The sequence below is a fragment of the Chionomys nivalis genome, chromosome X (genome assembly GCF_950005125.1).
Source record: "Chionomys nivalis chromosome X, mChiNiv1.1, whole genome shotgun sequence".
Lineage (NCBI taxonomy): Eukaryota > Metazoa > Chordata > Mammalia > Rodentia > Cricetidae > Chionomys > Chionomys nivalis.
In genome coordinates this window covers 95,868,684-95,880,901 of record NC_080112.1, presented here as the reverse complement: position 1 = coordinate 95,880,901, position 12,218 = coordinate 95,868,684, and positions in this window count along the sequence as shown.

The window sequence follows — 12,218 nt, the reverse complement described above, 5'->3', positions numbered from 1 at the left end:
GCCTAGCTCATCCAAAGCCTGGAAAATCTTCCAACTGTGCCTGCGTGGCTTGCTTTTACCTAAGAGTTTTGGTGGGTTTTTTTTTTTTCCTCTGCCACAGCGGAGCTTACTGCATGTGGTGACTTGGAAATTTCCCAAGCACACACATGTCCCACACCCCCACTGCCACCTTCCCTGGCTCAGTTCCCTAGTGCGGTTCCTTGCCATGTGGCAAATCACGCACCTTCCAGTTGCGCTCCCTGCCCGTGAGTTCTGGGTTTCTTGCTTCATGTATGGAATTGATTTAATTGCTTTCAATTTGTTAAGCAAAGCATATTCCTCAGTATTTAACCAGTACCAAGGCGGGAAACTAAAGTGGCTCAAGACTGTTCGTGTTGCCTCTGGCTGTTATCACTGCTAGCCGTGACTCTGCAACCACGACATCTGCTGGACAATAAAGACTATTACACCTAAAACACTTTACTGAATTTAATAACAGGTAATTAATAAGTCAACATGGCAGACTATATTAATATTGAAACTTTTAGTAACTTTTTTGCTAATACTATGGATTGTATTCTGCGAGGCTTATATTGATACTTCCATTTACTGGATATTGGGATTCAGTTTTTTCTTCATATTATATCATTAAGGAAAAATGTGGCACTTTTAGGAATGATACAGTCTTTACAGACTAATAATGAACAGCTAGTTGACAGGATTAATACCATCCAAAATTAAAAGTTCCCTGAAAAATTAATACTATTGAAAAGAGTAACATTAATTTCACAGACAAAAATTGAATTCATGTCTCAAAGTACTAAGAAGTTATATGAAAGAATTCATGCTGCAGCATTTGACAATCAAAAATTTTTAAAAAGTTATGATAGGTTACCAGATAGAGTATCTCTCCAGGATGGCAAACTGCATGCTATCCAAATAATGTCCAAGGATGAAATGCTATCTTTAAAGGAAAAACTTCAGACCTTGGAATCACATGGGCAGAATGAGGACCAGAAGCTAGGTGCCTCAATGAAATCACCAAAAATATATACATGCCAGGAGATTCAGGCTTTACAAAAGACAATAATAACAAGATTTGAAATGATTGAGGAAATTATTAAAGCTGATGAATAGAGAAAGAAGGCACAAGGACAGGACTCAACATCACCAGTAGCTGTCAGAGATGACTTACCCAGGGTCTTAGCTTCCTTCCCCTGTAATCTACTCTGACAAAGCATCAAGTTCTAATGGCCCAAAAGGATCCAAAGAAGGTAGATGGATACCTATAGGAATGAATGGTCCAAAAGAAATTAAGCAAGCTGTCATAACTTATGGCTTGCACTCCTTATTTGTTAGGGAGATGACGAACACATGGGCTTCTAGCATCAGAGCAACACCACATGACTTGATTCAGTTAGTTTCTACAGTCCTGGATTATGGACCACAGTTGATGTTTAGATGTTATTTCAAGGAAAAGGCTAAAATTTTAGAACAACAGGGAAACACAAAAGGACTTGAAACTTCCCAAGATCAAATTCTTGGTGAGGGCACTTATGCTGACCCACAGGCTCAAGCTCTTTACAATGAAAAAACCTTGTCCTTATGCCAGAAAGCAGCTTTAAATGCTTGGGACAGGATTCAAGACCTAGAAAAATGAACTGATTCATATACCTGGGTTAAACAGGGCCAAAGAGAACCCTTTAGTGAATTTAAAAAAAAAAAAAAGATTAACTAAGGCTGTACAATAGGAGTAACAGACCCAGATGCTAGATGAGTACTTATTGAATTTCTGGCTTTTGAAAATGCCAGCTTAGAATGCAAAAAAAAAATACTTGGGCCATTAAAGGTTAAATCAGTACCTATGGATGAATGGATTCTGCATAAAATGAACATTGAGACATTTGACTATACTGAATCTTGGGTAGGAGAAGCAATTTCCAAAGAATGAGGAGACATCAAAATGCCAAATGTTTTAATTGTGGTAGGATAGGACATCTGAGAAGTGATTTTAGGCACAGAATTCCTATGAGTAATATCTCCTCTGGGAATAGCCAGAAATAGGACACAGCCTTCAGGTATATGTAGAGGTGGTGTGACAAATACTGACATTAGATCAATGAATTTAGATCAACAAAAGACAGACAAGGCAACCCAATATCATTGGGAAATCCTTGAGGGACCTTTCGCAGGCCCCCAGGTCAAAAGCGGCCTAGTCATTCCCAGTCACTGTGGAGGACATGTGTCACCAGGAAAATTTCAAAAATCCAGAGCCTTCTGTAAAAGACCATACTATTCTAGATGATGGCATAAACATGGAGGATAAATAAAAAATTCCGATAGGAAATAGGAAACATAAATTCTGGTAGACGTCTATAAATGATCAAAGGCCAAAGCTAAGAGTGCATATAAATGGCATTGTAATTGTTGGTAAGATAGACACAGGTGTGGATGTGAATATCATTACTTCAGAATCTTGACATCCAAATTGGCCTCTTCAAGAGGCAGATGCGCAATTACTAGGAATTGGAACCATATCTCAAGTGAAACAAAGCATGAGATGGGTTGACTGCATTGGTCCAGAAGTTAGCAGAGGAAAGCTGAGAACATATGTGGCTAATATTGCAGTAAATGTATGGGGTTGTGACATGCTGCAGCAATGGAATACCCGGATTAACATTCCTGCAGTCCCCGGAACTTATAATTCTGGAAAGGATATTATAAGGTACTATGCACAAAGGTCACCAACGATTCAGGCTGTACAAGAATATAAAGCAACTAGCAAACCTTTAGAGGTGTCCACAGCCCTACTTTTAAAATGGTTAAGTGAGAAACTAATATGGGTTAAACAGTGGTCATTAACAGAAGATAAACTGCAGGCTTTAGAACAGCTGGTAGAAGAGCAACTGGATGATCACTATATGGAAGAATAAATCAGCCCTTGGAATTCTCCTGTATTTGTTGTTAAAAAGAAACTGGTTAATGGAGAATGGTGACAGATCTAGAGCTGTCAACAAGGTAATTCAACCTATGGGCCTCTACAATCTGGAATTCCTCTGCCTTCTCTATTACCAATAAGATGGCCTCTTATATTGATTTGAAAGATTGTTTCTTCACTATACCTTTACAAGAAAAGGATAGAGAAAAATTTGCCTTCAAACAGCAGGCCAAAAGGAAAAAGACTGTCAATTCTTGCCAAGACAGGGTAAGAAGGTTTCAAAAAATTTCTTGCCTCTGAAAATAGTCTGTCAGTTACTCTAGGCCTTAGCCAAAGTTGGTTGCTTCAACATTGCAAATGAGACTTTGGGTGATGCCCAGGTAGCCAGTTGTCTCTGTCATTTCTTGCATATTTTAGAAGTTGCTTGACTGCACTGCCGGCTTACTCAAGTAATATTATTTCCCTTCTTGGATCTTCAATGGGGTTGAAGACTAGATAGTTGTAGTTACTTTCCTCTCATGACTTAGCAAAGTTATTTATTATACAAGACTTAAACTCATTAGGATAGCATAATTATTGAATATATTTGTTCTTATTGTATATAATTATGTATTAGACTTAAAACTCTCTTATTTAAAAAGGGGGGAGATGCTTTAGGAAATCCTACAGCCAGTAGCCTTTAAGTTACCTGTCCACTTGGCCGTGGCTTCTTATACTAATTATGCCAACGTAAAGCATGCGTCCAGCCTCTTTGCCAGCTGCGGGATTTGGTTGCTGTTCTCAAATCCAGCAGAGGATATTGATTTGTAAGTCTACCCCTAAATAAATAGCCATCTGTTATTCTCAATTCTGAGCTAGTGCTGGATTTCTTTTAAGCATCCTTCTTCAGCTGTCAAGCCTGATAACTTGAGTTTGGTCCCTGGAACTACGTGGCTGAAGGTAAGAACTGATTCTGGGAAGATGAAGTCTGACCTCCACATGCATATGGTACGTTTGTCTGTGTGTGTGTATACATGAATAAAACATTTTTATGAAAACTAAAAGTCAAATTTGAATGGGTATAATGGAAGGAGGAACAGCATCCACAAATTATGATATGCCTAATATGAATAAGGATATGAAAATAAATATAAGCATTTTTCTGAGGCACTAAGGGGCAAAAGAAGTCAAGTACTACCAAAATGATGAGTCTGTGCTAACAATTTCTTGTTCATGCACTTTCTATGAATAAATCGAATCATGTTTCCTAACTTATAGGATATAATCTGGCAGGTACATCCTTAATTCCAGTAACATATGGGGTATTATGAGCATTAAAAATCTATTCTCGCATTGGAAGCAATTTAGATAATAACAACATCAAAGGCAGTGATGAAAGGGAAAGATCTTGGAGGAAGGCAGAACTAAGCAGGAAGTTGTAGTGCTCTGGTTGCCAGGCAGCCACCCTCAGGCCCTTGCTTGTTACCGTAGTGATATTTGGAGAGATACCTAACCACTCTTTGCAATGACATCTGCACTCTCCACATCTGCCTAGCATTATTTGTTTTCATTTCTTCTCCACAACTCCACCAACACTTTCAAAATCTTATAGATTTGACAAACCTGTAAGAATACCTACAATGTCCATGGTTAGGAAATGGGGCTAATTTGCCTATCCCAAAAAAACGAATGGAAAACAGTTAAATGAATGCAGGATAGACCAAAATAAAGTCATTCAAACAAATTCTAAAGGCAGGAGATGGGTAAAATAATAGTAAGAGTGTCTTCAAAAGTCATAAAGAATCAAATTATTAACTATCTATGTAAAATACCTATGATATGCATAAGCAAGTATACGAATATACATAATAGTTGAAATGAAATTTTTTCCATTTGGGAAGACAATGTTCTCCTCAAGAGCCACAGAATACCTGACAAAAAAAAAAAAAGCTCAACACCTGGCATGAGAAATATCCTTTTTTGACGTTGGTAAGTGTTGCCCAATAGAATCCTAAACATTATAGACTGTTGTTTTTGCCCTTGGTTGCCTCCCAGGGGTTAAAGGCAATTCCCTGTTTCTGAAGACACTATGTGTTCTGAACACAAGACCCAAAGTATCTGAGCTATGTCTTACCTGTGAGCCTCCTCTATGAGGGAGATCTTTCATGGTATCAGAAGATAACCATGCAAGCTTCCAAGGGGAAAGAAACAACCAGTAGTCCTATCCAGCTGTGATGTCTATGAACTACAGCAATGACCAACATAACACAGTATTCCTTAGGATACGCTAGTGATATGCATACTCTAGCAGTAACTGACAGTTCTACAATTCAACTTAAGGCCCACTAAACAGCAGGGAAATCATCCCTTGTACTGTAAACTCTGGCTAGTGAAGTCATGGATCTTGGAGGAGAACTTAAATCCGCCAGCAGTTTTACTAAACCGGCGTAATCCTATCTCACCCTTTATCAGAGAAACTTCTCTTTGCAAAAGAAGGAAACCCACAATCAATCAAAACGCAGAGTTATGAAGCCCAATCCCAACTGATACATCTACACCACAACCTCTCTACTTAAGACTCAGGGATCATTGCAGAAGATGGAGCAGAACAAACCAGAGTAATGGAGCTTTGCTGTGAGATTGTGTTTCCTAGGCATGCCAGAAGCTACACCCATAAATTCACACCAACATGACTGTCTAAACATGAGCTGAACAAGGATGACACCAATATACATGTTAACATAGAGGGGGGAGAGAGTAATACCGCAGTCCTAACCAAAGAACTACAGGCAACCAAGGAATGCTGAGCATGGGCAAAGTAGGCCAGCTCTGAAAACTCTGCATATGAATAACATTGAACAGAATATATTTATATATATTTAGGAATGTGTACAAATATATGAATACAGCATCAATTAAAGAAAAAGAGCTCAGGAATTTTAAAGAGAGCAAGGGGGTCATATGGAAGGATTTTCTGGGAGGAAAGGGAAGGAGGAAATGATGGAATTATATTATCATCTAAACAAATCATTTAAAAAGAATAGAAAATCAGTCAGATGCAAAGTGCTCATTTGTAATCCTAGCAGGAGGATCAGAACTTCCATCCTGGGCTACATAACATAACCAGACCAATTTGGCCTACAAAGAAACATACACAAGTTGTCTCAAAAATAGAAACAAAAATGTTTACTGAAACAGAAATTCATGATGAAAAAAAAAAAGTTTTTTTTTGGTTTTTTTTTTTTTTTTTTTTTTTTTGCGGGGGTGATAATCCCAGGTCTGTCCAAGTGGCATGAAAACCTTTGTGTGGCTTTTAAAGCTGGAAGCCTGGCTACAAGCTTCAGAGCTCTGACATGTATCACTGTACGATTTTGTTCACATTGGTAGCCTTTTCTGTCTAAATTTATTCATTTGTAATGAAGAGGGATTGAAGTACAATTGAGTCTTATAAGAATTTCTGGGTACAATTCATAGCAAGAAATCATTTGACATCATACTCATGTACATGCCAAAATATCTGAGACAAAGTTTTAAAGATTTATTTGTACTTGATGTGCATGGGTATTTTCCTGCATGTATGTCTGTGCACCACATGCATGCAGGGCTCTCAGAGGTCAAAGGACAGCAATGGATACCCTGGACCTGGAGTTACAGATGGTTGTGAGCTACCGTGTTTATTCTGGGAATTGAACCCAGGTCCTTTGGAAGATCAGTCATTGCTATTACCCACTTAACTTTCTCTCTAGCCCCAATAAGACAAATCTTCTACAAAGTTATTCTAATTATTGGATATATTTGCTATAATTTTTTGGTCTTGACTTGATGTTCAGCCTATGACCAATAAATTGGTTTTATACCTCATTAGTGCTTTTCAATGCACAATTTGAAAAAAAAACTAAATTAATGGGTGACCTAATGGTTTCCTATAGTTCTGGAAGGCTATTGTTTTTATGTTGTGTCTTATCTTTTAGAGAAAGAACAGTAACTGCGAGTAGCATTTAAAAAAACTTTTCCACACTGCCAAACACTATCTTGAGCACTTCACTCATATGAACTAACCTCACATTTCAACAACCATGATGACTACCTTCATTGGTGCAATTTTAAAGGTGAAGAAAGTCAATGAGGCGGATATGCGCACAAAATTTAGTGGACTAACAAAGCCATTTCACATTATATAAAAGTGTTTTGACTCTTTTACAATATGCCCATTTTATAAAACATTGTCCCAGGACTAGAGCAGTGCCTCAGTGGTTATGAGCATTGGTTGCTATTCCTTAGGATCTGGGTTCAGTTTTCAGCACCCACATGGTGGCTCACATTCAGTGGGATTCCAGTTCTAGGGGACCATGCTCTCTCTTGTGGCCTTGTGGGTACAGCACACACGTTGTATATATGTAGACAAAACACACACATAAAACAAAAATAGAGAAGTCTTTTACAAATCAAATACAAACAATGAAACAAAGCAAACCATTTTACCTATAGAGGCATTATAACAAATCTTCCAGTTGAGAAGCGATACCCATTATAGGACTCTCAAAGTCATTTAGCTTACTGATTATGTTATTGTGTATTGTAGTTAATCCTAAGGCATGTGCTTAGTAACAGTACAACAGAGAGCATTCATACTTGCAAGATTACCCAAGTTGTCCTCTTAACACAGAGTAATGCACGCATTTGGCTACATACATACATGCATATTCCTTAGTCACATTCACCTTCATTATCAATATGGTAAAAGCAAACATTCTTCCTATTGAAACATTATCCAATTACCAAGCATCAACGTCAAAAAGCCATTTTTCATAAATTCACTGGATCAGATGGACCCAGAATTTGATCATATAATACCTTTATTCATAAATTACATTTTGTGTATAGTTTAGACTGGGAGTAAAACAGATTTGAAATATGTACTAAGTTATTTTATTTTGAAACAAGATCTTACTATGTGGCCCTGGCTGGCCTGGAACATGCTATATTGATGAAGCCGGCCTCAAATTCACAGATCTCCCTCTGCGTCCTGAATGCTGGAAATAAAGGTGTGCACCACACCAGGCTCAGTTAAGCTCTTCTAAACAAGTAATAGAGAAAGATGGGGCTTAATGGTACTTGTAGTAAATCCAGTCAAGTTTCAAAATTTTGTTTATTCAACTGTAAATTACCATTGAGGACTTATACATAGAGTACTATGTTACACACTGTTTTTTACACTCAAGACTTAGCAATGAACACGACGAAGCGTATATAACTTGGGAAAGTGTGTGGGGGCGGGGGGGTTACTGAGTTGGCGTATGTGTGTTCATACTCCTGGACACTAGAGGACATTCTTGGCTATCATTCCTCGGGTGCTGTCTACCTTCTCTTGTTTTTGAGGTAGGGTATCTCATCAGCCTAGAACTCACCAAAAAGGTTATGCTAGCTGAGTGCCGCCCTGCGGATGTACTTGTCTCCACGTTCCTAGCTCTACTTTCATCACACCCACTTTAAAATTTATTTTCATATCTTATTTTTGATTTTATTCATTCACTTGCACTTGTCTCCTTAACTCCTCCCCAGACCCACGTCCCCTCCCTATCCCTTGACTGTGCTTTTTTTAGTCAATAACCCATTGACTTCAATTTGTGCTACGCATATACTTCCCAAGTGATTTTACATTGTGTATATAGTTCTGTCGATCAAATGCAGACCCTCCTGCTTGCAAGGGTAGCAGTATACCAACTGAGATATCTCTCCAGCTTTCAGAGAACAGTGTTTTCATCACTGAACTTTTGGAACTCTGATATTGTTTATAAAAAGCCACACGTGAGCCGGGTGGTGGTGGCGCACGCCTTTAATCCCAGCACTCGGGAGGCAGAGGCAGGCAGATCTCTGTGAGTTCAAAGCCAGCCTGGTCTACAAGAGCTAGTTCCAGGACAGGAACCAAAAAACTGCGGAGAAACCGTGTCTCGAAAATAAAAAAAAAAAAAAAAAAAAAAAAAAAGCTACACGTATATATTCCTTTTGGAAGAGAGACAGTAAGAATTGTGGTTTTCATTTATTTAAAATAATTTAGGGTCACAGGTGAGCAGCCCCTGAGGTTGGTAGATCAGGAGGGCAGAACTTGCCACCCCCTTGTGTGCTATGTGCTGGCATAGGGAAGGGAAAGATGCCCCCAACCCCTTACCCCTTGCCACCTGCAGCAGGCAGAAAGAGCTGGCCGCACTCAGGGTCATGAGAGTGGGAGAGCTGGCCTTGCCCCTTACCAGCTGCACCAGGCAGGAGAGCAGACCCTACAGCTTGCCTGGGCAGCACACTAGAGCTGACCTGTTGGTTGGGATGCAGGTGAGCTAGCCCTAAGCTATGAGAACTGGAGAGCTGACCCATTCATCCCCTCAAAGGTCACATGTGGCAAGGGTGAGGGAAAGATGTTCCTGACCCTTGTCACCAGTGCCAGGCAGGAAAGCTGGCTGTGGTGGTATTTTGCTTGTGATCTAATAAATAAAGCTTGCCTGAAGATCAGAGAACAGAGCTAAGTCACTAGTTAGCCATAGAGGCCTGGCAGTGGTGGCTCACACTTTTAATCCCAGTACTTGGGAGTCACACACCTTTAATCTCAACACTAATGAGGTGGAAACAGGAAGGGATATGGCTGGGTGGAGAGACAAATATAAGGCAGGAGGAGACAGGAGCTCCTGGTATTCAGTTTGAGAATTCATGGAGAGAGAATCTAGTCCACTGTTGTCTGAGGATTTCGTAGAGTTAAAAGGTCTCTCTAGTGGGTGACTCATTTACTTCTCCGATCTTTCAGCATTTACTCCAATCTGACTCTGGGTTTTTATTATTAAGACTAATTATGATACATCTGGCGTTACAACACGGGGCCAAAATTTCCACATAAAGCCTGAAATGGCTTTATAAAGGATTCTAAACACACAAAAATGGAGTCAAACTCAGCTTCTTGGTAACCCCTTTTTCTTGGGTGGGTTCTGTTTGCTAGTGGCAAACAGAGGCAGTGATCCTTTAACAGATGGATTCCTGACTCAGTATTAGTGGCAAAATAACAGGCAGCTTGAGAGGCCCTACTACTAAACTTTGGGGTTTATGAATAGTGGATGGCATTCTACTAGGTGGCAGCATTGACGTAAAAGCTTCCCAGAGCTGGGACAGAAATCATGGGTCCCAAAGGTGGCCATAGTCTCCATCATGAGACTAATCCTTCAGGGAACCAAGGAGAGGGGGACAACCAGTGGCCAAAGCTGCCCACTTAGTCAAAGCCATGATGCTTAGCAGTATAAAGACTCACAAGGTAAGGAAAAGATCGAGATATACAGTAAAGACAGATTCAGACAAGAAATAAAAACATCTAAGCAGTTGTTTAAAAATACTCAGAGGCCTGGGAAAGTAAAGAAAAGGTATAGACAGTCAGAAAAAAAGAAACACATAGTTTTAAAATAATAAGGTTCTTAAAAAGGGAGTAAAGTAACATTAAGAGACCACATAAAAGAGAGTCTAGATACTGTGTGTTATTGTGTTGTCTTTAAATAGTTTGACTGCTGAGAAAAGAACAAAAACTGCTAAAAGACATTTTATAATAAATATTTCTGGATTAATCCAACATATATATTTTAAAAATGCTTTGACTTCAAAATTGAAGTCAAAAGTTACGTTACTTTGGAGAAGAGGGCATGCTTTTGTTTCCACGGAAAATTAGACGGTGTAGATTCATTCTGGGATACGAAAAATCAGGTGTGATCGAAGAAAACCCCCTGAAAAAAAATCTCTAGTGGTAGTAAATAGCTCAAATGATCCAACATTTCAGAACACCTCTGTTGCAGTTTCCTCTGAGTTCTACATCTAGAAGAGCTTAAAGACTGCTCGCTGAGAGGAGCCACTGGATGGTATCCTGAGCATAGGCAATCTCAAAGGCCCCTCCACAGTGACACGTGTCCTCCAACAAGGCCATACCCACTCCAATAAAGCCATACTTTCTACTAGTGATATACTCTGTGAGATAATGAGGGCCATTTATAATCAAACTACCAATTCTAGTCCCTGGACCCAAGAACTTGCAAAAATATCATAATACAAAATGCATTTAGTCTAACTCCAAAAGTCTCCGTAGTCTATCACAGTCCCAACAATGTTTTAAAGTCCAAAGTTCAAATTCTCTCCTGAGATTCCTGCACTCTCTTAAATCTAACACCAAAGAAAATAAAATAAAACAAACAGATTCAACATTTAATGGCACAAGAGATATATTATGGTTCCAAATACAAGGAAGGAAGGATAGTGAGCAAACACGGGACCAAAGAAAGCCTAAACACCAGCTGGACAAACTCCAAACTCTGTATCTTCATGCCTGATGTCAAAGGTCTCTTCAGATCCTCAACTCTCTTTCTCTTTGACATTGGCTCAATCTAGTACTGCCAGGGGTGGTCTTGAACTCACAGAGATCTGTCTGACTCTGCCTCTCGAGTGCTGGGATTAAAGGTGTGAGCCACCACTGCCTAGTCTCTATGGCTATCTAGTGCCTTATCTCTGCACTCTGATCTTCAGGCAAGCTTTTTATTTGTTAGATCACAAGCAAAATATCACCACATTTCCCCTTTTTTCCTAAAGTTTAAAAGATTATAATTAATATAGGAAAACCACAAGTACAATAACTGTATATTGTAAACAATAAGGGTAAACAATATATTCAGGCAATAATTACATTAACAAAGTCTAGTCATCAGCATTTGACAAATTCAGAGAAAATATTCCATTATCCTCCTTTGGTGAGTCCAAAAGGTAACAGCTAATTTGCTTTCTATTCTGACTTGCATTACCACATTTACCACATTTCTGTATCCCCCCTTTTCTTTTTAAAACAAGACCCTGAACCTATTGAGTCTGAGGGATTTTAGAGACAGGATCTTGCCTGTTCAGTCTGAACATTTGGAGAAGTAGTGGCTGGCTTCTCTGCTTCTCTGATATTTCAGCTTTCACTCCCTAATACCTGACTCTGGGTTTTTATTATTAAGACCAATTAGAATTGGCACTACACCTGGCCATGGAGGCATGAGAGTGGGAGTGCTTGCCCTGCCCGTCACCAACTGCAACACTCTCAGTAGAACTGGCCCTAGTGATGTGGGTACAGGTGAGCCAACCTGAAGGAGTGAGAGGGGAACTGGACCTGCTCCTTGCAGTCTGCTGCATTGGATGAGCTAGCCAGGGCAGGAATGGAGAACTCACTCAGGCAGTGACTACAAGGGAAAGCTGCCAGGGAGATCAACCCAGCAACCACCAGGCCCAGAAGCAGGACTGAGTTAGCCCAGCCCAGCATCCACTCAATCTG